Source organism: Pinus tabuliformis, chromosome 5_2, assembly GCF_031772625.1.
Source record: "Pinus tabuliformis cultivar Carrire ecotype Pingquan chromosome 5_2, CPIR1, whole genome shotgun sequence".
NCBI lineage: Eukaryota > Viridiplantae > Streptophyta > Pinopsida > Pinales > Pinaceae > Pinus > Pinus tabuliformis.
In genome coordinates this window covers 1,080,205,210-1,080,231,664 of record NC_142306.1, presented here as the reverse complement: position 1 = coordinate 1,080,231,664, position 26,455 = coordinate 1,080,205,210, and the positions used below count along the sequence as shown (strand labels likewise).

Genomic DNA, 26,455 nt, shown 5'->3' with positions numbered 1-26,455 from the left:
CTACATATCGTGACCGTCGGATTGTAAGTTACAAAATGTACAACGGTAAAGAAACACATTTTACCTAACTCTATACCTAACTCTATACTAGACCAATTTGAACTTAACTATTTCCTATGTGTCGGAATATCCTAACAGGAACCCAGATTTTTGCATTGTTAAACCAACTTCCCAAATCGACATCTATTCCAGAGTTTATGCCAGGGTTTAAAGTTCGAGGGGGAATTTGATTCCTGCTCTGATCTTTATCCCTTCTTTGGTATGCCAAACCCTTATCTCTAGCAATTTCTAAAATTTTCTCAGGAGAGGGTTTCTCACCATATAACCTAGCCAAAATGTCATCTTCATTTTCAAGGTTATTTATACTAAAAGCAGATGAAGGATTCATAACATCATAGCTCCTTTCCTTAACCTCTATCCAATCATTCATAGGCAAAGGAAACTTGCTCCCTACTACGTTTATTTGATCACCTGTCCCAAACATTCCATTATCTAAGATTCTTCTGATGATAGGACAAGAGGATTCTTCATGAAGAGCATCGCAAACACGACAGTAAGGAGGAGCATTATCTACCAGATTAGTAAGCGGATTAGGGGGTCTCTGCTCACTAGATTGACCCTTTCTTTGCCAATTATTATTTCTGTTATTATTATTTCGAGGTTGAAAATTTTGCGATTGCGCTCTTTCCATTTGAATCAACCTATTCTGCAAAGTGTTTATCTCCTTATTATGATTAATTTCCATAGTTTCAATTTTTTGAAGCAACTTGAGAACAAGCTCACTTTCTGGCTCTTGGACTACTTTTCCCTTAGGTTCCTTTAGTTTCGTAGCAGCCCTATCAAAACCTGGGATTTCAGATTTCCCAGAAGCTGCCTTGTCCTTTTCAAGTTCTATAGCTAAGGCTTGGCAATCTCTATAATCATTAAGTTTAGCACGCCTTAACTCATAAGATGGTTCAGGACTAAAGGCATCAATGTAAAAGTCTTGGAGAGTTTTATCTGTAGGTTTATAGTCTTGAGGTAATTCTCTAATAATACCATTAAACCTTCTATTAAATTCCTCGACAGTTTCGTCCTCTCTCTTTTTTATTAGACTAATAGCTTTTACAAGATGTCTTCCCTCTCTCTTATCTCCATATTTTTCTTTAAATGCATTAATGATTGATTGTAGGGAGTCGAAAGAATTTGGAGGCTTTTCTGTAAACCAATCATAAGCATCACCTCCTAGAGTCAAGATAAAAAGAGTCATCCTGACATCTTCATGATCAAAATCAGTAGATCTTGCATACTTAGCCATCCATATGTTGAAATCTCGCAAATGGGAATTAGCAGTAATGGAATTATCTCCTTGAAAGCTAGGCAATTTGTCTATCCCAACAGATGGAATATCCAGGAATGTTAGAAAAATCACAAGGGGCATACATACTCATGGTGCTGCGCCTAACTTGACCCTTAAAGAGCAAATGAATATCGGAGAGGGCTTCTTGTCCAAGATTTCCAAGAAGTGTACGAGAAGCGAGTTTGTGTGATCGCACCCTGAAGACCTTTTCAGGATCAGGAGTAGGGTTGCACAGACTGCTTGGATGCCTTCTAGTGTACACTCCTGCAGATAATATAGGAAGTGGAGTCGCCACCTGAACAAGAAGTTAAACACAGAAAAGCTTGAAAAGAACCAAGGACAGAAAAACTCTGTCCCCGGCAACGGTGCCAAAAAATGTTGTCGCGCAGATTGACACGACAACGCTCAAACCGGAGGCTATCACTCTGATCCCCGATCCCTCCGTTTAAGCCTGTCTCCCGCGGCTAAGGGGGGTAGACCCTACAAGGTGAAGGAGACCAACTGTCGACCAGTTGGTTTGGGAGACACGAAATGCTGAAATGATTTTTTAAATTTAGCGCACCAGTGCCTTATGAGAATTGATGTTTAAATGATTACTTGCGAGACGATGTAAGAATATAAACCATGAACAACAATCACTTATCATCAAATAACTTGAACAGTGCTTAAATATCCAGTAAAACCACAAAGCTCCTGCAATGACCAAATCTCAATCACGATATCCAGCAACTAAGAAAATACTAACGCAATTATAAATCACAAGTCGTTAACCAGATACCATATTTAAGATAATCATTCATGCACAGATAAAACATTCACTCAGCATAATAATTTCCTGGAAATAACTGGATCTTGGCAGAAAAAAAAAAATTTCCCAAATTTTTTTATTTTTTTATTATTATTATTTATTTATTTTAAGTAAAATTAAAACTTAATAAAATAAAACACTAAATCAAACTTAAATCTAACATATTAAAATCTAATTAAAACATAAAAATAAAATCTAATCCTAAAAAAAAACTAATTTATATAAAAATTTAACTCTAAACCAAAGCTAAGATGAACCAAAATCAAATGACTGAGCTATTTTATTTCTAAAATTAAAATCTAAATGAAAAGAACGGAAACCAGTGTTACTTGGGAGCGGGAGCGGGAGCGGAAGCGGGAGCGGGAGCGACCATTTTCAGAAGCTCCCGGTTTGGGAGCGAATCGGGGAGCGATTTTTTAAAAATATATATATTTTTTATATTTTTTAATTTTTGATACATATATGTCAACAAAAACATGTAGAATGATGAAATAGACATAAAAAACATAAAAAAACATAAATTGATCATTGAACCATATCACATCAATCATCTAGAAATTATAATCGTCATCAACCTTAGTAAAATAATAAATTAAAATAACATTCAATTCAATAACATTTATCATCATTGATCACCAAAGTAACAAGTTGTACTTGTAAGCCAAGTTTAACCATTACAAGAAGTAATATCGAAGATATTTCTAAGTCCTAACTTCTAACTGTTAACATGATATGAAATGTTAAAAATTTATAAAATGAAACATGAATAATGAGATGAAATGAAACAACTTTAGTCTTTCACAAAGCATCATATTCATAATTCACAATCATTACCAATGAGTTATAATTGCCAAGGCCCAACTTCAAACTTCAAATTTTCATTGTCACAGTCACCAGTGATATAATGTTTACAAAAAATATCATAATGTCATAATGATATGAAAGAGTCAAGAGTCAAGAGTCAAGGACTCAAAACTCAACACTGAACAGTTATGAAAACTAAAGTGACAAGTCACAAGTCTAATAGAAACTAAAAAAGACAAGTAAACTGTAAATCTACAAGTGGCCCTTGCCACGAGAGTCTCCAGGAGTATAAGTAGGTCTTGGCGGTCTTCTAGGAGTCTCCCACCCAGACCGACGACCAGAACTAGAGCCTCCACGCGAGGGTGTCGATGGAGGTGGCGACAGCAATGGAACAAGACTCGGGCCCCGAGAACTGGATGGTGGAGGTGGAGGTGGCATGGCTGCTGCAGCTGCTTCAGCTTCATCCCGTACAAGCTCATCTTCTAGTTCTTCCATATGTACAATGCCATCTTCCAAATTGTCGTCCTCAGGGTGATTGTCCCAAATTTTATATGTGGGATCTTCATTAGCCCGATCACAGTAATGGCTCAACAACCTCAAATTGTAGTGCACATAAACCAAGCTTTCTGCTCGGTTTTCGTTGAGCCTGTTTCTTTTCACATTATGTATATAACTGTAGGTGCTCCAACACCTCTCTGCAGAAGAAGAATTTACAACCTGTGCAAGAACTTTCAATGCCAATTTTCGCAAAAGTCCGTCGCCGCCATATGTTTCCCACCATGTGAGAGAATCAAATTTATCTTTGTCGTCCATTGCATGGAAATTACCATACAAACCACTGCCAGTGAAGTATCTGCCTATTTCAAGGCGCACAGCTGCACATTCCTCCCTGTCAGGCACCAACTTTTCTAATGCATCCAGATATCCTTTAGTTACCTCTCGATCTAAATGGGGTTTGGTCCTAACACCACCCCCTGCTGCAGGTTTGCCCAACCAAGAATCTGAGTAGTATTTTGGCGTAAGGATATACGCCAAGCAATGTAGTGGAAGGTTAAGCCTTTTCCACCGTTGACACACACAATCGTGAATCAGATTGTACAAGTCGGGATCTCTGTTATTAACAATGTCTTTTATTTCCCCCAACATGGTATCCATTTGCTCATACACCTCACCAATCACTGGTTTGTCTGTATCTGCAAACCGAATCATGTTATAAATTGGCTTGGTGAAATCCAATACCTGTCTCACAGTTGTCCAAAACTGCCCATCAAGAGCGGCCTCCTCCACCGTTTCAAAACCTGCAATGTCAGCTACATTTGTAGCCCTTTCCTTTAACACCTGCCAATTTGGACTTGATACCATGCTAGCTAAACCCTCTCTTACCTTCAAAAGGCGCCTGAAGGTGAGGTAATAGCTACCAAATCTAGTCCTCGCAATCTTCAGCAACTCCAATCTCGAGTGACTGCGGAAAAGGCCATGGGTATTGCTATGATTTGTAATAAATTTTATCATTTTTTTTCCTTTCTTGTACAAATCACCAATCCATTGGTATTGTTCATTTTTGTTTTTGACAATATCATGCAACAGAAGGTTCAATGTGTGAACCAAACATCCAGACCAAAATATGTTCGGGTATCTATCCTCAATAATTGCTCCCGCTGCCTTACAATTAGGAGCATTATCAGTGATGACTTGGATGACATTCTATGGGCCAATACGCTCAATTGTTTCAAGCAATGCTTCTGCAATGTTGATAGCGGTCTTGAACTTGTCTGAGTAATCATGTGCAGCTAGAAAAATGGGACCACTTCGGGACACAGCGAGAACACTTATCAATGGCTTGCCTTTTACATTTGTCCATCCATCAGATACAATGGACACCCCATTGTCAGTCCAAGAACTTGTCATTTTATTCAAAGAATGTGATATTTTTGCTTTTTCATGATCAAGGCCAACTGTGCTTGCCTTGTCATACCCAGGGCTCTTGTATCCTTTAGGGGCATCATTTATGGCAGAAACCATTTCGTGCCAATAAGGTGAGCGTAGAACATTGAATGGTATCCCATTTGCATAGAGGAACCTGTAAATTTTTGAATCCACATCATTCCTACACCCCTCATCAAGGAAATCTGATATGGTTCTACGGCGTAAAGATGATGACCCTGAGCCTCCATGTCCATATCCACTGCCTTGGGAGGATGCTGAAGGAGTTCTTTGTGAGCTTTCAAAGAAACCCCTTGATCTTTTTGCTTTGTATTGGGCGTCCTCCTCTTCCTTTATGTATTTGGCTCTATCTTCTGTTGACACCTTGTCGCAAGTTCTGATTCCTATTTGTTTCTCTCCATCCCATGCCCTTTTCCCGCAAAGGTGTCTTCTCAAACGGGTGTATAAGCCTGTGAAATCAGAATTGCAATGGGGGCAATGAAATTTAGTGGTTCCACCCCCTCTCCCTGCTTCAGGCCTCTGAACATATTTCCACAATGGAGTTTGGTCTTGTTTAGTTTTTTGACCCTCATGTTCACCCTCCTCCACATCCTCCTCACTGGGGTTTTCACCTATTTGACTTCCTCCGGCTTCTTCATCCACCTCTTCAGTTTCAGGCCCCCTCCGTTTCCTACTCTCCACCACCATAATAACCAGAAAAGGGACCAGGAAGAGGAAAATGCCAATAAAAATCCCCAGGTCCATCGTGTTTGATGTTTGTAGGGTTTGAGTCTTGAATCTGCAAATTAATTTAGTTTATTGGGATTAATTCATTTAATTTATTAATTTAATTTAAATTAATGATCTTTAAACTCAAACAGGTAAATTAAACTAACCAAACTAACCACCTAACCAGCTAAACTAACTAAATGATTAAGTTACTTACCTCTGCAAGCTTGCTCCTCGCTCCTTGGCACTTGCTCCTCGCTCCTCAGCTCTGGCTCCTTGCTCCTCAGCTCTTGCTCCTTGCTCCTTTGCTCTCAAACTCAAGCTCAATCTCATTGAAATGATTTTGTTTTGGCCCATTGGGCTTATAAATCCAAAAAAATAAGTTAAATTTTTTGTTTTTTTCGGGTCCGCGGAATTTTTTTCCGCCGAATCGCTCCCGAATTTTTAAAATTCGCTCCCGGAGCGTTTTTTAATGCCCGGGAGCGATCAGGGAGCGATCGCTCCCCGATCGCTCCCGGGCATTAAAAAGCGCTCCGGGAGCGCGGGAGCGATCGCTCCCTGAAGCGCTCCCTCACAGACCAGGGAGCGCAAATTTTTTTACGGGAGCGCGCTCCCGACCCGCTCCCGAGCCGCTCCCGCCCGGAGCGCGCTTCGGGAGCGGGTTCGAAAGGGGGGGGGGCGCTCCCCCGCATCACTGACGGAAACCTTTTGTTTTTATATTTTAAAACAAAAGAAAAATTTCATAAAACCAATTTAAACGTGAAACTAATCTATTGCTAACCTTATTAACATATCATTCAACGTCTAAATGAAATAAAATCGAAACTATGATTAAAACCCTAAACCTAAAGAACTGAGGAAACTAAAACGTGAAACACAATTGGCTGAGCGTAATACGATGGCAAATAAAGGATGCTTCAATGGCGTATATCGAAGGTGGGTAAGAAGATATGCAAACGCAATCACAACGACAAAATCGTAAGACTCAATAACTGAATGTGTGAACACGATTAGCGTAATAGATGCACAGTCGGCAGCGGCAATAGAAATCGATTATGAAATTCACCGAGGATGGAGAAACGCAGAAGTTACCTGGCTAACCCGGAGCTTGACGGCTTTGATACCTTACATGCACGCGGTCAGACAAAACGATAGATCAAATGGAAACTGAGACTCAAATCAAAACCACAATGATGCTAGGCGGAAGATCATAAACGTTGTTTCTGAAGAGTATGGCGTAAATAGAAAAGAATTGAAATGTTCATTTACTGAATCCGCAGGCTTTGCATGACTCAGACACCAGATGGCGGCGTTTTGACAACCTCGAGCTCAGAAAAAATGATGATATTAACACGTATTTTCACGGAGATCAACAATTCAACAAACTTCTTTGGAGCGTACCTGAGGATGCTGCGTTGAAGGAGTTCTATTAAGATCGGATCTTCTTGCCTGAACCGGATGCGTTGACAGAGGCTGCTGGACGCAGTGAAGATCAGTAGAACAATTATGCTCTTTTTTGTCTGAGGAGTCTCTGAGCAGCAATTTTTTTTTTTTTTTTTAGATCTGCAAAACCCTGGACGGCAAACGATAACCCTGTAAAAAAGTTTGATTTTTCCTTCTGTTTTTTATCTTGGGCCTGTAACCTGCTCAAAGGAAAACGAAAGTACGGCAGATATACGCAAAATTTCACAGTAAATCCTTCAAAAAATTAACTAAAATAAAAAATTTCACAGCTCTAGGACAGCCAGATTTAACAATAATTGCAGTGACATTTTCGAAATATTCAGAAACTTAAATTTTGCTGTGAACAGACTCGAGAAAATCTCTCATGCAAACCAGGAAAGTAACTTCAAATGATTAACCCAGGGCAAAATCAGCTGGGCTCTGCAAAGAAGAGCCTGTGGGAGTCGGCTGGTCCAGCCTAGAACTTCCCCAAACGCCCACCAATATTCTTCAGTAAAGGTTTTTTCTGCACAACTCAAGCAGCCATCAGTATAGAGAGCAAGAATGCTGCTAAATCTCAGAAAGTAATGGAGATACCTGCCATTACTTCAGAAACCCTAACAACACTCAAACCCTAGCAAGTGAACAAGATACCTGTGCTCACAATACTCTAAAAAAAAAAGCTATTATTAATGGCTGAAAAATGAAATATGCAGAAAATTAAACATCTCACAGCACTTCACAGCACTTCCAGAGAGTAACACCGGCAAGATTTGGACCCAAAGTCTTCTTTTATTAACCAGAAATCAGATTACAAGAGAGCTTTTTCAGTACAAGACTCACAGATCGAATGATCTGAAATGACCCCTAGCACCCTATTTAAAGGAAATGATCCCAACGGCTAGTTCGAGTGATCCATGTCGAAATGATCTCGACCGTCGATGAGGATCAAGACATCTCTTAATCTCATCCGTCGATTTATTAAAAAATGATATTTTGCATGCATTCACAAAAAATATTATTATTTTATTATTTAGGGTTTTTGCTTTATTTTATAATTTTTTTATTATTTTTTATTTATTTCATTTTTTAATTTTTATTTATTTTATTATTTTATTTATTTTCTTAAATGGATCATCGAACTAAGCCTTTGGAAACATCACCTAGGACCTAGGACTTAGGACTCATGAGGGGACTAAAACATTTTTCAACCCTCAAGACACATTACATCATGACTTTTACAATTTACATCTTAAGGGGACAAACCCACTTTAACATAGACCCTCATAAACCACCCAGTTCTGCGACACAACTATAATCTAGCAGATTAACACACTAGGATTCTCCTAAAGTTCTAATAACAAAATGCATCCCGGCTTTGGGGTCAGGTTGAAGGAAAACTTTGCCGATCGTAGATCGGTGAGACGAAAAACTTTCCGGGACGTAGATTATCATTAGAAAGTTAGGTCCACCTAGGCAATTTACATACATGACTCAGATCTGCTAAGATTATTTACAATTCATACATGCAGACTGGGTTTACAACATAAATCGATCAAGCTGTTGATGACTGCGGGATGGCACGGACATGTCGATCAGGTGCTACCCCTTTCTGCCAAGAAAAGGGGGGTATTGCATGGGTAGTTGACCAGTAGTGGTCAACAGGGCTCTCTCCTAAAAGAACTACCGTGATCAGGGTCCTTGCAAGGGGCTGGTTTGCATTGCATTTTCACAGACCCGAATACACCCAATGGATCCTTTCCCAATACTGGCATATTGAATTGGCACCAGTCCTGCTGAAGCGCTGGGATCCTCTTTTCGACCTGGAGCGAGAACAATTGGATGCCGAGCCAATATGGGTTCGACTTCCAGGTTTGCCCATGCAATTCTGGACTCTGCAAGTTTTCAAGAGAATTGGTGGTGCGTTGGGCACCTACCTGGAGCATGACAAATCCTATGAGCAAACTGGAATCATGACCATGGCTCGTATCCTGGTTCACCTTGACACTAGGCCAGGACTGGAGGAGAAAACCACCCTGCATCGCAGACACTTCTCGCGCAAGCAACTGCTGGACTATGAAGGAGTCTCGTTTTGGTGTCGTAGATGCCACAAAATTGGCCATCTGTACAAAGACTGCCCTCTGCTTTCGGGGGTGACATCTGAGGATACAAAAGGACCCAGACAGTAGCCTACGGTGGATCAAAACAAGGGAGTAAACATCCAGCGGAAGGCGATCTGACTCACAATGAGACTCCAGCAAATGTGGTATCAGAAGGCACCAAGAAGACCAACATCAGAAGGAAGGCTACATCCTCTCCAGCTCCGCCGCGCACCCGGTCCAAGACAGCGGAGACTGCATCATCTCATCCAGGTAATGCATCTACTCCCATATGTTCTCACAATTTATCTATTCTGTTGTGCACACCTCCTTGTTGTCCCATCATATTGATCAGACATCGCTTCCTTCCATTCTTTGCATAATTGCCCCCCCCCCACCTTCTCCACCACTCCCTCCGCTCACAAGTTGGAGTAGGGCCTCCCCGACCCCTCATCCTCCCCGACTGGCTCTGGATCGCATCCCTACCATCTTCGTCCTCGGGCCCGAACCAGATTACTTGGACTGGGTTCCTCCCCAGGTCGATACTGCAAGCCAAAGAGGGCCCGTCCATCAAAAATCAACTCGGCTATTCAAAGCGCGGTAGCTGATGTCGCCAAGGGGCGACAATACACCATTGAACGGGCACTTAGAGAAATTAAGCCCCTGGCATGTGGTTCCCCATGATTTGGCTCTCCTTCAATTGTAGGGGACTAGCCAACCCCAAAAAGCGATTGGCTCTAAAACGACTGATTCATGAATCCAGATGTGACATTCTTTTCCTACAGGAGACCCTTTGCACCTCGGAGGTGGCGGTGAGAACCCTTCAGACCCTTCTTCCTGGATGGATATTTCAAGGAATGGATGCTTGTGGCCGGTCAGGAGATCTGGCTATTGTCATAAACCCTAGAAAAGGCAAGCCACTCTCCTCATGGGGAGGCAGAGGTTTCCTGGGAATGGACATCTTTTTGGGAGAGCTGGGCTTCCCTGTTCGCATCATCAACATCTATGGCCCTAACCTGAATAGGCTAACCTTCTGGCAAAACTTCCTGGATAGCAACCACATTACTAGCGCTACTGTCCTGGGCGGTGATTCAATTTTTCCCTGGGTGTTGGAGAATCTTGGGGACACCGTGCACAGTCCGACCCCATCTCTGAACAAGTGAGTATTCTATTTGATGCACACAGGCTTGTCGATATTCCAATGAATAAGAAAGTACCAAGTTCCAACATGGCACAATCAGAGAACTGGGGATGCAGCTCTGGGAAGACGGCTTGACAGGTTTCTGGTGCATGAGGAACTGATACCATTATTCCCCCTGTATAGACAATGGGTCAGCTCAGGTGGACTCTCTGATCATCTCCCTATCCTTCTACAAGTCAGTGATGCAAAAATCAAGCCCCGCTCCCCTTTCAAATTTTTTGCGGGATTCCTACAAGACCCGGAATTTATCACAATGGTCTCGGAATACTGGGGATCTCAACCTCCACTAAGAGAGCAGAGAAAAGCTGTGGATTTTTGTGACAGATTAAATGAGCTAAAGAAATTGACTGAGACCTGGGCTAGAAGGAAGCGACTCAGAGATGAACAACTGCTTATTGATACAGAATCCCAGATAGCTCAATTGACGGACGAAAGGGGGACTGGCTACCTATCTGAGGTATCGAAATCTTTACTGAACCATCTGGTTGCACAAAAATCTAAGATCCTACAAGAAAAAGAGGAGCTGTGGAGGTTAAAAAGTAGAGCAATTTGGCTCAAAGCAGGTGATTGTAATACCAAATACTTTCACAACCTTGCAAATGGTAGAAAGGCATCAAACACTATTTGGCAACTACCCTGTGAACCTGAAGGATGGGCTACGACGCACCAGCATCTTGCCAAATTGGGGGTAGCACATTTCAAACGACAATTCACTGCCCCAAATGCCATCAATCTTCCAGATATCATCAATCTTGCTGGTCACTTCCCTAGATTTGTTGGTCAGGAGGATTTGGATGATCTCACTCAACTAGTCACTAAACAGGAATTGGAAAGCATGCTCAAATGGTTCAAGAAAGATAAGAGCCTGGGGCCGGACGACTGGCCAGTGGAGTTCTATCTGGCCTTTTACGATCTACTGGGCGGGGAGTTAGTGGAGGTCATTGAAGAAAGCCGGATCACAGGGCACATACATCCCCCGATGAACTACACCTTCATTGCCCTGATACCTAAATCAGATGACCCTACATCCTTTGATGACTTCCGTCCTATATCTTTATGCAATTGCCTCTACAAAATCATTTCCAAGATCATAGCAAACCGCATCAAGCCCATCCTGTCTTCTCATATATCTGCCGAACAATTTGCCTTCCTCCAAAACCGACACATTCAAGAGGCCATTGGCACCGCCCAGGAAGCTTTACACTCCATAAAGCATAAGAATCTTAAAGGCATATCTCTTAAGATAGATCTCGCAAAGGCCTTTGACAAAGTTAACTGGCTCTATCTGAAGATGATACTCACCCATTTGGGCTTTCCCCTCATACTTGTAAACTGGATTATGGGCTGCATCTCTTCTGTCTCTTTCGCTATCCTCATCAATGGCTCGGCCTCCGCTCGATTCAACATCAACAGAGGGATCAGACAAGGATGTCCTCTATCCTCCCTGCTCTTTCTAATTGTCATGGAAAGGCTAAGCAGGCTCATTGCAACTGCTAAAAGGAATGGTGATATCAGTGGACTCAAAATCATGGAGCATTATTTCCTCACTCATCTCCTCTTTGTAGATGATATCTTAATTTTCATTAATGGGAGTGTTCGGGACACCACGGCCCTAAATGACATTCTCCAGCTTTTTTGTAAGGCTACGGGAATGGAGATCAACAGAAGGAAATCGACTATATCCATGGCGGGGTGTACAAATCAGGAATCACAGCTGGCTTCTCAGAAATTCCCATTTCTAGAAATTAATCTGCTGTATGGCATCAAATATCTGGGCTTTAGACTAAAACCAGATGGTTACAAAATAGAGGACTGGTCTTGGCTCATCTCCAAAATAGAAAAGAGGATCAACAGCTGGCATCACCGGCTCCTATCCAAAGCAAGCAAACTAATGCTGATAAAATCTGTACTTGAGGCTACTCCAGTATACTGGATGTCACTCTCATGGATCCCAAAGGGTATTCTCAATAGAATTCAACAAACATGCAATCGATTCCTTTGGAATGGAAACAAAAAAGGGAAGATTTTTGCCTGGACTCGATGGTCATTGATTACCACTCCAAAGAAATTGGGGGGGTGGGGCCTTAAAGCTCTCCCGGAATTTGCGCAAGCGTTGGCTGCCAAGCAGGGCTGGTTATTACTTAAACAGAATAGTCTCTGGGCAGAAGTTATTCACCAGAAGTATATATGGCCTTTGAACATCATTGATTGGATCAGGAGGCCCCATTGGAACCGACAGGACATATCGGCGATTTGGAAGGCCACTCTAAATGCCATACCCCACATCAGAGATAATCTTTTATGGCGCATTGGTAATGGCACCTCAGTTTGCATTGGTTTTGACCCATGGCCTGGTTCTGGTAATGCACACATATTACCAGAAGGGCTGGTTCTACATCTAAACAACAGGGGCATCAAATATCTCTCGCAGATAGGCGACCAACAACATTCCACCATATTCTCTCAAGCTTGGATAACAGATCAGCAATGGCAACTGACAGAAGAATGGAGCACAACTTGGAAGGAATACATACAGGCATTAATTGAATCACATATTAGACTCAGGGAGGAAGAGGATGAGCTAATCTGGGCTGTATCAAAATCTGGTCAATATGTGCCGAAGCTTGGATACTACAAACTGATTGAAGCAAAAAATCCGGACACTCATAAAAGCTGGTGGTCCGCTATCTGGCACCTACAAGCTCAACCACAAACAAGACTTCTGATGTGGAACATTCTTGCAGACAAAATCCCTACGGGAACCAACCTGAGGAAATGGGCCTTTGCAGGTCCAACATGGTGTGTTTTATGCAGAAAAGAGGAAGAAACTACCCCCCACTTATTTCTTACCTGCTCAATCACCAAGGAACTATGGACACAGATCACCCGGGCTCTTATATAAATGCGGTATGGCAGGGGGAGGACATACCTGCAGCATGGGAACAGTGGTGGACTGCTGTGCAATAAGAAAAGCCCAGGAATCTGCCGCTTTTGGTGGCCTGGTATATCTGGATTAGGAGGAATGCAATCATTTTTTAGAACTGCAATGTAAATTGGAACCTACTACCCTCTACCATATGTGCGGCATATATTGAGATTCCAGTTGAAGTCAAATAGAAACAACCCAAGATCATCAGCCCAGAAATCATTGACAAAGATATGCCGTGGGCATATTTTGATGGGGCAGCTCAGAGACAAGGCTGTGGGGGAGGCATTCTTCTACATCTTACAGACTCACACTATTTTCATATGAGATTGGGACTCTGTCCGGGTACAAACAACCATGCTGAACTCATGACCCTGAGGCATCTTCTATATTTTGCCTTGTCCAAAAACTGTCAACAATTACAAATTTTTGGGGACTCAAAGACTGTGGTTGACTGGTTTAACAACAAATCCATTTGTCATGCATACTCATTGAAGCATATCTTGGAAGAAATTGTTTATTTCAAAACACATTTTGACCAGATATCTGTTTCTCACATCTATAGGGAAAACAATGCAATTGCTGACCGGCTCTCGAAAGAAGCGGCGGATCGTCCTCTAGGTGAATGGCTGATCGAGGAACACTATCCAGAGGGGATGCACAACTTCTATCATAGACCATATATTGATGGTCCCCTTCAGGGAGGCAATGCCCTCATCTAATTTTTGCATTATCATGATATATATTTGTACATAATACAGTACTTTCCAGCTAGATCTGTTTTTTATTGCGATCGTACACTATTTTGATCTGTTTTTTTTTATGGAGTGATTATGCACTACTATGATGGACTCTGATCCTAATTACAGTATCCCTGAGGGTACCCATATGTAAATTTTTGCTTTTTTGAACAGTGGTGAAAACCACAATACAGCATATGCCATGGGCATCAACGGCATGTAATTTCTGATAATAGAAATTATGAATTTTCTTCTTCGGAAAAAGATAATTAATTTATAAAGATTTTTATTATAGAATTGAATATGATGATTGGATTAAATTAAACTAAAGTTACTAAATTAAAATTTTTTAATTTTTTTTGAAATGACTTAGAATAATAATTATAAAAAGTGTTTATTCTTGATGATTTAAAGAAAAAGGTTTAATGAATTTAGGGCTAGTGTCATAAAGAGGAAGATCATGGAGGTCAAGTCGAGGGATGAGAAGGCAGGGAACATTTAGGAGAATGAGGGATTAGAGGTAAGAGTCAGGATCCAATTATCACTAATTTTCCAACCATCATCGCGGTTAAGGTTGTTAGGGTGTTTACCTATTTCGATAGCTTCTCTGAATTTCCTATGGTGATAATGGTCAATTTTGGCCACAACACGAGTTTTCAATACAAATATGATGATTGGTTTTATTGGAGTGCTCGACCAAAGTTGAGGTTTTGGAACGGTTATGCTTAATGTCAGCTGCATGTTCTTGAATCCTAGTTGAGATTGATCGACCGGTCTCACCAATGTAGGTTTTTCCACAAGAACAAGGAACCAAATAAACCCCTTTGTGGCATTTAGGATCAATGGGATTTTTAACGGATTTTAGGCATCTGCTAATGGTGCTCATAGGTTTAAAGGTGGGTTTTATGTTGTTCTTCTTTAAAATATACGAAATTTTATCAGTGGTGCCCAATATGTAGGGGAGGTTGACCTTACCAGCACACTCATCCATAGGTTGTTTGTTTTTAGGATTTTCAGCCTTCTTGAAAGCTTTGATTCCTTGGTGTCTTCTATATCCATTCTTTAAAAAACATCCATAAGATGGTTCTTCTCTTGTTCAAAATGATTCTGATCCGAAATGCGAACAACCCTGGTAGAAAGAGTGTTGAGAACCCCTAGTTTTTGAGCAGGATGATGGTGTGAGTTGGCATGAAGGTAATGCTCTGTGTGGGTTTTCTTACGATAGACCTGGTGAGATATTGAGCCATCTTGGTTTCTTTTGATTAGGATGTCAAGAAAGGGAAGGCTCCCATTCTCTTCCACTTCCATAGTAAATTGGATAGAATTAGATTGACTGTTAAGGTGTTTTAGGAAAATGTCTAGTTTTTCTTTTCCATGAGGCCAAATAATATAAGTGTCATCGACAAATCTTTTCCAAAGCTTAGGTTTTAATGGTGAAGAATCAATGGCTTTAGTTTCAAAATGTTCCATAAACAGATTGGCAATGATGGGAGATAAAGGTGATCCCATAGCTACACTGCAGGTTTGCTCATATATATCATCTTTATAACTGAAAAAGGTTGATCTCAGGCAAACTTCTACTAATTTGGCTGTGTCAGGATCAATAAATTTTTGGATTACCTCCATGGCTTCACCTATGGGAATATTAGTATAAAGCGATTTCACATCAAAACTCACCAAGATGTCATTCTGGTCAAGTTTTATCTGCTTGATTTCATTGATGAAGTGATTGGAATCTTTGACAAAGGAACTAGTATTCCCCACCAAGGGTTTAAGTTTTTTAGCAAGATATTTGGCGAGATGGTAAGTGGGACCTCCAATGGTGTTGACAATGGGTCTTATGGGGATACCTTCTTTGTGAATTTTGGGGGCTCCATAAATCCTAGGGGTGTAGGGATTGGTTTCAATAAGATTCTTAATGTTGTGTTCTTTGCTAGATTTTATTAAGTTACTAATGACCTTGGATACCTTTCTTATGGGATTCTTTTTTAATTTTATGTAACAACCGCTGTTAGTCAGGTGGTCTAGCATCTTCTCATTGTAATCCTTTGTGTTCATTATAACAGTCGCACCACCTTTGTCAGATTTCAAGACCACAATGTTAGGGTTTTGGTTAAGGGTCTTAAGAGCAAGATATTCATGTTTGGAAATGTTGCTTTTGGGAGGTTTGGCTCTTCGGAGGATGACTGTAAAAATTTCTTTAATGTTGCCCGGTAAATCCTTAATCCCATACTCACTGTTGCACAAAATGTCTTCTTTGGGGATGGTACGTGGAGAAATGGCAAAATTCAAGCCTCTTTCAAGCAAACCTAAAGTGACTTGGTCAATCAGCGTGCTGGATAGATTTACGATATGCTTACCTACTGTTGACCATTACGTGTCAACTACCCTTAGCAATACACCCCCTTTTCTTCGCAAAAGGGTAGTGCTTGATTGACGTGTCCGTGCCATTTGACAGTGATCGTCGATCTTATCATATTATGTTGAAAACCCAGTCTGCATGTGTGAATTGTAAATAATCTTAGCAAAGCCGAGTCATGTATGAAAATTGCCTAGGTGGACCTAATTTTCTAGTGATAATTTACGTTCTGAAAGGTTTTTTGTCTCACCGATCCATGATTCGCAGAGTTTTCCTTCAGCCTAACCCCAAAGCCGGAATGAATTTTGTCATTAGAATCTTAGGGGATCCTAGTGCGTTGATTTGCTAGATTATAGTTGGTCGCAGAACTGGGTGATCTATGAGGGTCTATGTCAAATGGGTTTTCCCCCTCCAGATGTAAAATTGTAAAAGTCATGATGTAAAGTGTCTTGAGGGTTAGGAAATGTTTTAATCCCCTCATAGGTCCTAAGTCCTAAGTCCTAGGTGATTTTTCCAAAGGCTAAATTCGAGGATCCATTTAAAAATAAAAATAAAAATTTGGAAAAATAAAGTTTAAAAAGATTTTTTTATTTTTTTTTAATTTTTATATAGATTTTAATTATTTTCTAATTTTAGATTTAACAAATTTTTACTTTAGTCTTAGAGTTAGGTTTAAGATTTAAGTTATTTTCTTTAGTTTTTCAATTAGCCTAAAAAAAAAAAAAAAAAAAAAATCTTTTATTTAGATCTTATATCGATTAGGTTAGTTTAGGATTAGATTTTTTTTATCTTTTAGGTTTTGTTTCATTTTGAGTTTTAAATAAAAAATATATAAAAAAAATCATAAAAAGGTTTTAGCTTTAAGGTTTTTCTTTTATTTAAGTCTTTTTTTAATATATATATATATATATATATATATATATATATATATATATATAAAAGGTTTCATTTAGTTTTAAATTTTGTTTTATCTGAAAAATATAAAAATATTTTGGGAATTTTTTTGCCAATTTCAGTCTTGGCTCAGGAATTTCTTATGTTTTATCTTTTCTGCTGAGGCTAAAATTTTGATGTGGGAATTAATGTTTAACATGCTTTAATGTTCATCTGAAGATTAACTACATGAATGTGATCTCTGGTTAGCATTTTACGTGGTTGTTTAAAGCACTTTATCTTTCGAAATTTTAATTGCTGGAGTATCATTAAGTCATTATCTCGCATTTGGTAAAAGTTAATCTTTGTTTGAGTTGTTTGATGGTAAACGATTGTTGATGAGTTCATATTTCTGCAACATTTGATAAATAATCGTTTAATCATTTCTTTCATAAGGCACTGGTCTATTATCTTAGTAAAATCAATTAAGTGCTTGTTCCCCCTCGTGTCTCCCATCCCAACTGGTCTTCAGTTGGTCATCCATTTTCCCATAGGGTCTACCCCCCTTAGCCACGGGAGACAGGCTTAAACAGAGAGATCGGGGATCAAGGTGACAACCCCCGGTCTGAGCGTTGTCATGACAATCTGTGCGACAACATTTTTTTGGCGCCATTGCCGGGGACAGAGTTTTTTCTGTCCTTGGTTTATTCGACATTCATCTTCTCATCTCTCATTTGAGCTGGTAGATTCAACATTTTTGGCATCATTTGGATCTTTTTCATCACCTTATCTTTCGTCATATCAACAACTTCTCTTCAATTCGTTTCTTGTTTGGGTGGCGACTCCATTTCTTCTCATTTATTTTTTCCCAGACAAGAAGCCTCCCTCATATTTGCTTGTTGGTTTCTTTTGGATCCTAGAATTAGATTCATTGTTCAAGTGGTGACTCCACTTCTTTCATTTATTAATTTTCTTGAGTACATATCTCTTTCTATCATCCATTTGGTCCCTCATTATTCATCATGGATTATTCGTTTAAACCATGTCATTTAACTGATGATCTCCATGATATTCCGGAAGTGTCCATTTCTAAATTACCTTTGTTCTCAAGTGGTGATTCAGTTGCTGTTAAAAGACATCTACGCTTGTTTACTCGTATAATGATCATATATTGTAGACCCCCTCAGTATAATCATGAAGATGTCAAAATGCGTCTTTTTGTCTTTTCTTTAGAGGGTGATGCTTTGAATTGGTTTAACAATTGTACTAAGGATTCTTTCACTTCTTTACAAGACATTGTCAATGCTTTTAAAGATAGATATGGTAATCCAGATAGCTTGCCTTGTGCCCCTAAAATTGTGCAACAGAATGAAAGTAATCTTATGAAAGGTTCAACTGTCGGTGAAAGATTCCAAGACAATTCTTCATATCAGAATGTGCCATCCACCTGTACCATTGCAGACCAAATCCATTATAGTGGAAAAGCAGGGACAAATTGTAAAAACAGTGTTGCCAATGAAAAGGAAGATCAAAAGCAAATTATACAAGAACTAATGCTGCTGGTAAAAAATATGGAGATCAATCAAACTAATTACGCCAATGATGTGAGAACATTATGCACCCACCTGGAAAAATGTAATAGGGAGATGGAGATCATGCAAAATCAGCGTACTAAGGAAATTGAGGCCATGAAGATTAATCATGACACAGAAATTAGTTTTATGCAAAGCAAGATGGCAGTGTTAGAGGAAAATATGATGACCATGAAAGCTAATCATAAGGAAGAAATAAAATCTATTGAGTATTTCTTGATGAACATAAAGGAAAAGAACGATAAAGTAATAAAAGATATGGAAGAAGACCATGCTAGGCAAATTAGTGCTATAAAGGTTGAACACTCTAGTCAAATAGATGCCATTAAAATACAGGTTCAGAAATTTCAACAATGGTCAGAGGATGAAAGAAACTAGGGAACGTCAATAAATCAGGAGCCTCCTTATCTGTTACAACAAGCTCCATCATATTATGAGGTCCTTTGTTCCACAAAAAAGTGGATAATTGAAGGTGACATGGTTAATCCACCAGTCATAGAAGATCAAGTTATAACTCATGGCACCTGTGAGATTGATCCATCATCCTTTACAGGGCAGATGCAGAACGAAAAAAGACATGTCACGCATATCTTACATACTTCATCTGAGAGCTTTGAAGTAGAAAGTTCCACGTCATCATTGATACGGCCTGCCAGGAAGAAAAAGCGCAAAAGAAAGAGAACGAGAAGAAGATTTGATGCATCAGACAGCCGCGAGCAGCTTGATTTTCGGATAGGAAAAAGTCCTACCATATGCAGAATTGGACATGGTACATCTGACAAGTAGCCAACAGATTTGCCTGAAAACAAGAAAATGCTCAATATACACTATATTGAACACATCTGATGCCATGGGGCATCCTCTGTATTTCTAACCTTACTCCTTGTTTTTTCAGCATTTTCATTTCTGTTTTAGGATTAGATTTACTTTTCTAGATAGTTAATAAATGAAGAGCTTATATCTTTCATGTGCTTAATGTTATATGATGATTTTTTGGACGGACACTACTTATATTTTGTTGTGTGTTGCATGGATGCAGATTCTGGATTCTCACATTCCTACAGTGCAACAACGTGTCCCCAAGTGGAGCCAGATGTTGACCACTACGTGTCAACTACCCTTAGCAATACACCCCCTTTTCTTCGCAAAAGGGTAGCGCTTGATTGACGTGTCCGTGCCATTTGACAGTCATCGTCGATTTTATAATATTATGTTGTAAACCCAGTCTGCATGTGTGAATTGTAAATAATCTTAGCAAAACTGAGTCATGTATGAAAATTGCCTAGGTGGACCTAATTTTCTAGTGATAATCTACATTCCGTAAGTTTTTTTGTCTCACCGATCCATGATCGGCAGAGTTTTCCTAGTGCGTTGATTTGCTAGATTATAGTTGGTCGCAGAACTGGGTGATTTATGAGGGTCTATGTCAAATGGGTTTTCCCCCTTCGGATGTAAAATTGTAAAAGTCATGATGTAAAGTCTTGAGGGTTAGGAAATGTTTTAATCCCCTCATAGGTCCTAAGTCTTAGGTCCTAGGTGATTTTTCCAAAGGCTAAGTTCGAGGATCCAATTAAAAATAAAAATAAAAAATTTGGAAAAATAAAGTTTAAAAAGAATTCCTTTTTTTTAATATAGATTTTAATTATTTTCTAATTTTAGATTTAACAAATTTTTACTTTAGTCTTAGAGTTAGGTTTAAGATTTAAGTAATTTTCTTTAGTTTTTCAATTAGCCTAAAAATAAAAAAAAATAAAAAAGATTTCTTTTATTTAGATCTTATATCGATTAGGTTAGTTTAGGATTAGATTTTTTTTATCTTTTAGGTTTTGTTTCAATTTGAGTTTAAATAAAAAATATATAAAAAAATCATAAAAAGGTTTTAGCTTTAAGGTTTTTCTTTTATTTAAGTTTTTAAATATATATATATATATAAAATAATAAAAGGTTTCATTTAGTTTTAAATTTTGTTTTATCTGAAAAATATAAAAATATTTTGGGAAATTTTTTTTGCCAATTTCAGTTTTGGCTCAGGAATTTCTTATGTTTTATCTTTTCTGCTGAGGCTAAAATTTTGATGTGGGAATTAATGTTTAACATGCTTTAATGTTCATCTGAAGATTAATTACATGAATGTGATCTCTGGTTAGCATTTTACGTGGTTGTTTAAAGCACTTTATCTTTCGAAATTTTAATTGCTGGAGTATCATTAAGTCATTATCTTGCATTTGGTAAAAGTTAATCTTTGTTTGAGTTGTTTGATGGTAAACGATTGTTGATGAGTTCATATTTCTGCAGCATTTGATAAATAATCGTTTAATCATTTCTTTCATAAGGCATTGGTCTATTATCTTAGTAAAATCAATTAAGTGCTTGTTCCTCCTGGTGTCTCCCAACCCAACTGGTCTTCAGTTGGTCATCCATTTTACCATAAGGTCTACCCCCCTTATCCACGGGAGACAGGCTTAAACAGAGAGATCGGGGATCAGGGTGACAGCCCCCGGTCTGAGTGTTGTCGTGACAATCTGTGCGACAACACCTACTTTCTCAGCATGTGATGATGTTGTCCCCTTCTCAGAGACATCGTTTGTTGTCTCATTTTTCGTGGATTCAACCTTAGCTTGGGGTAATGTTATATCTACCATAAGCTCGTTACTGCATTTGGTAGAAGACTTATCGTATTCCCTGTTATTCAATAGAGCTGTTCTCATTGTCATACAGTTGAGGTCCATTATCGAATGAGACATCGAAGTTTGGGGTAATGTTGCATCTACATTGAGCTCGTTAATGTATTTGTTGGATTTTGATGGAGCTATTATCCTTTTCGCAGACTTGCTGTCTATTATCGAACTCGAAGCCTTGTCATCTTTGTTCGTGTTGATTTGGGGTAGCATTGGATGTTCTCCAACCGCGAAAATTGGTGGAGAGGCTAAGGCACATGAGATCTCCAATACCCAGAAAGGGTTTGGACAGATTCCAAACAGTTTGGGAGATATTAAAATAATTAATATTTTTAATGGAGTCCCTAAGTCTAAACTTGGGGAAAATAAAATATTAATGTGAATTAATATAAAAATGTGTTAGAATGGTCCAAAAGTCATGGATCAAGCTAGATCTAATCTTAGCCGTTGATTAGGGACTTAATCTCGGCCACTGATTTTTCAATGAGAAAAGTATAAGAGGAGGTTTGAGGGTCACTTGGAAAACACACCAAGAGATCAAGATTTCGACTTTCTGGGGCTGGGTTTGCTGAGAAAGTTGAGAGAGTGATCAGTGTTGCAGCTGAGGGGAAGTGAATACAGAAGCAGAGAGGCAGAGAGAGTACTGAGAGAATCAACAGAGAATCCGGGAGAGAGGGACGCAGAGCTAGCTAGAGGCCACGTAGAGCCAGCTAGGGCCCACGCAGAGGCATTTAGGAGTTGTGCAGTGCCTTAGAGAGCTAGCATGGGTGATGCAGAGGGCCAGAGGGCTGACGCAGGGGTTATTGGGTTGACGCAAGGCCAGAGAGAGGCTGGCGCTGGGCTTTCATGGGGCAGATTGGAGCTGTGAAGCTGCCGGAGTGTTTATCTGGGGTTTCAACCGAAATATCTGACTCCATGTAGAGAGGTCCTACAGTCGAGAATTTTTCTCTGTTGGGTGAGACTGATTTGGCACCCAGATTGTATTCTGAAACTGCTTAATAAATCAAACCCTCAGATAGCTGCACTGGTTTTTCTGCATTGGGTTTTTCCAGGGACAATAGTCCAAAAACAACGGTGTCACTTGTGTGCTTGTTTCTATTTCCTTCAGTTGATGATCTGTAATGCGTTGAGCATGTACTTGTATTTATTTCTAGTATTTATATGGTAAATAACTTGTTAATTAACATAACAAGTAGGTAGGAATAAATCAATGAAGTGCATAAAGGGTTTGTAACGTGTTAGACTTAGAAATTCCAACAGTTTGAAGCCGAATCAATATCCAAATACCCGCAATCCGAATTAGGCTTCTATGCAACCTCTCATTAATTACGCATTTCAGAGTGGACTCATGTTGGTTCACAGATTCTGCAACTGTTACAACCTCTGTGTTCACTTGAAGAACATCATTAGTTACATTGATTATTGTTTGTACCACCGAGTTGTGTTTCCTGGTTACATTTGTCTGCGTTGGGTTTATCCTGGATAGAGATTGAGGGGATTTATTTTGGTTCCCTGATTCTGGAGCCATTGCAGCCTTTGTTATGGCCATATTTGGTTGAACAACGTTGCTGACATGAGTGAATGTCATTTCTCCCATCTAATTGTGTTTTGACAGTGGCCTGGTTTCATTCGAAATGAGGGAATTTAGAAAGGAGATTTGTGTAGGGTTTATCCTGAATCGAGATTGAGGTTCACCAAAGGTTATCAAAGGAAATCTGTTAATATACTCAAGGGTATTTGCGCTCCGGTGGTCAGAAACAGAAAGTTGGTAGTGGTTGACTTGGCAGGTTCAGAGCAGAGAGACAAATCATGAAGTGAAGGGCATGCATTAGAGGAAGCCAAATCCATCAATTTATCTTTAAGTGTTCTAGGAAAGTGCATTAATTCTCTTGTAGAGAATAGTTCATATGTATCTATTTGAGATTCAAAGCTGACAAGATTGCTTTGTGATTCATTTGGAGGAACTGCAAGGAATTCATTGGTTGTGACAGTTGGGCTTTCACCACGTCATCGAGGAGAGACAACAAATACCATAAGTTTATGCCAAGGGTAATGAAAGTTGAGAACACCGTAAAGCTCAAGGAGGAATTCGATTACAAAAGCCCTTGCAGAAGATATGAGATACAAATTGATAAGTTGATCACCGAGAATGCAAGGAATGCTAAGGCTTTGCAAAATGTTGAAGAAGAGCGGGGTAGAATGGTCAGAGAAGCACAAAATTGTGCCATCGAGGCACAAAATAAGACAAGAAATGATGTAGTTATGACTATCAATGAGTTCCTATTTTCACTTGATATTGACAATATCAACTTGGTTAAGTTGCAGCGTTACATGAAAGAAAGCAATATCATTCATAAGGTAAGCAGCTATGTGGAGAAACATCTTCTTCCAGAGGGTGAACTTTTGCAATCTCAGCATATTGCAGGTTGGAATGTTGGAGTGGAAAGCAGTGCACTGTCTAGTTTTCACACGTTGGCAGATTTTCTTCTTGCATTAACAAATGATGACAGTGATGGAAGAATTATTGTTTCAAAGACAACCATAGCTAGTCTAGAGGAACATAAAGAAGGATTGCTTAAAGTTTTTGATGCTTGATGCAGGAAGATTTCTGCAGAGATTGCAGATCAAGCCCACACTATTGCTCTGGCAAGTGGAACACTTCAGCCAGTAGATGAGATAAAGGAACGACTATTCCCTCACCTACTACCAGATCAACTACACTCATTCTCTTGTGATAGTGAAAGTGTTACCATTGATCCCTGCAATCTTAATAAAGAGCAGTGGCTTGAGTTCATAGTGCTTGCAGGATCCCAAACAGAGGTGCATGCATTTGTGCTTGACTTGTTGATTTGGGGTAGCATCAGATGTGCTCTAGCCATGAAAATTGGTGGAGAGGCTAAAGCACATGAGATCTCCAAGACCCAGAAATGGTTTGGCCAGATTCTAACCGGTTTGGAGATATTAAAATAATTAACATTTTTAATGGAGTTCCTAAATCTAAACTTAGGAAAAATAAATTATTAATGGGTATTAATATAAAACTGGGTTCGAATGTTCCAAAAGTCATGGATCAAGCCAAATCTAATCTTAGTTGTTGATTAGAGATTTAATCTCGGCTATTGATGGACCAACGAGAAAAGTATAAGAGGAGACTTGAGGGTCAGTTGGAGAATACACCAGAGTGATTAGTCATTCTATTCTCTAGAGCGGGGTTTGCTAAGAGAGATATAATCAGTGATCAGCAACGAGGGGCAGTGAATACATAACAGAGAGGCAGAGTTGGTACTAGAGAGAGTGCAGAGCCCGGAGAGGTTGATGCAGAGGCAGTTGGGTGCTACGCAGAGGCAGCTGGGAGCTGCGCAGAGCCAGGAGAGGCCAGCGTGTGAGATGCAAAGGGTTTAGGCCCTGACGCAGAAGCTCCAGAAGTTGACATAGAGGCTAGCAGAGCTGACGCAGGGCCAAGAGGCAACACTGGAAGAATTTCGTGGGGCAGACTGGGTGCTGGTGAGCTGGGAAGGGTGACGCAGTCCCTATCAGAGTGACGCAGAGGAGTGGAAGCTGCAGTTGTTGTCGTGAGATCGTTCATTCAGTGATTATTCAGCCGAAATATCTGTTTCCGAGGAGAGGTACTATTGTCAAGGGCATTCTCTGTTGGGTGAGCCATTTCTGGCACCCTAGTTGTATTCTGAAAACTGCATAATAATAAAACCCTCTGAATAGCTACACCTGTTTTTCGCATTGGGTTTTTCAGGGGACATTGGTCCAAAAATAACGGTGTCACTTGTGTGCTTGTTTTCTTTCAGTTGATGATCTGTAGATGTTGATACTGTACTTGTGTTTATTTTAGAGTATTTTCATGGTAAATAACTTGTTAAGTAATTAAACAAGTAGAAAGAAACAAACCAGATAGTATAGGAAGAATTTCTAACGGGTTAGACTTAGAAATTCCAACATGACTTGGCTACTAAATTATGCATAAGCAGGGCAGTAAAACATACTAAACACAATTAGGAATTACAACATGAATCTGCAATAAATATCACAGTGAATTTATCCAATTTTTCCAATGTAGTTTTGTTAGCAATACAACTTTGAGGAAAAAGCTTCTGAGGGAAGGGACAATGTTATGAATATAATTCATAACAAAATAAATAAATATAAATAATATAAATATTAAGTAATCAAGTAATAATTATGTTAAGAAGTCATTAGTTAAGTGAAAAGGCACGTCTAAAAGACATGCCTTATCGTGAAGGGACATCTGCTTAGTATATATGCGGGTCCTCATTGTAACATTCATCATCACTTGTACAATTTTTTAATATTAATAAACTATTATTTCAAATATTCTTGTGTATTTTGAAGTTAAAGCCAACAAGCTACAGGGTTTGTTGCTTCACTTACCCTCAAGGGCCTAGATCTAGTTCTACTTCAGTTTGATCTCTTGATTCAACCTGCAGAAATGAAAATAAAACACCCAAATCCCAAATATCTACAAAAATTATTAAAATCCCAAAACCCCAATTAACAAAACTAATGTACAAATTCAGCTTACAAAATTATTCACAAAATTTACAAATATACAAGGGTTTTGAAAATTAAATCTTTTTTATTTTTTTATTTATTTTTATGATTATTTTATTTGATAAATGGATAAAAACGCTTCAGAACCCCATGCATAGTATAAACTTAGCGAAGATTTAATCCACGACATAAATATTCAGGATCCAAGCAAAGGTGATCCTTGCCCATAGTTTGTGAACTTGGAGACCAAGGACTGAAGTACCTAGAAACACTATGTATTTATCTCAAGGCAATAAGTTATTAGCACAACATAGGAAAGCTTGTAGTCAGTGTATACCACAAATCAATGAATTTGGACAACTTGAATTGCACCCCAAAGTCTTTATCATGATAGAAAAAATAATTCCCAACGGGGAC

The 26,455-nt window shown here is 39.3% G+C and overlaps 1 protein-coding gene across 2 annotated transcripts in view; it reads left to right on the top strand.

Moving 5' to 3' along the window:
- The window catches only part of LOC149162986 (mediator of RNA polymerase II transcription subunit 18-like), a 272,392-nt gene that overhangs the window by 68,536 nt on the left and 177,401 nt on the right, over positions 1 to 26,455 (top strand). The window lies entirely within an intron of this gene.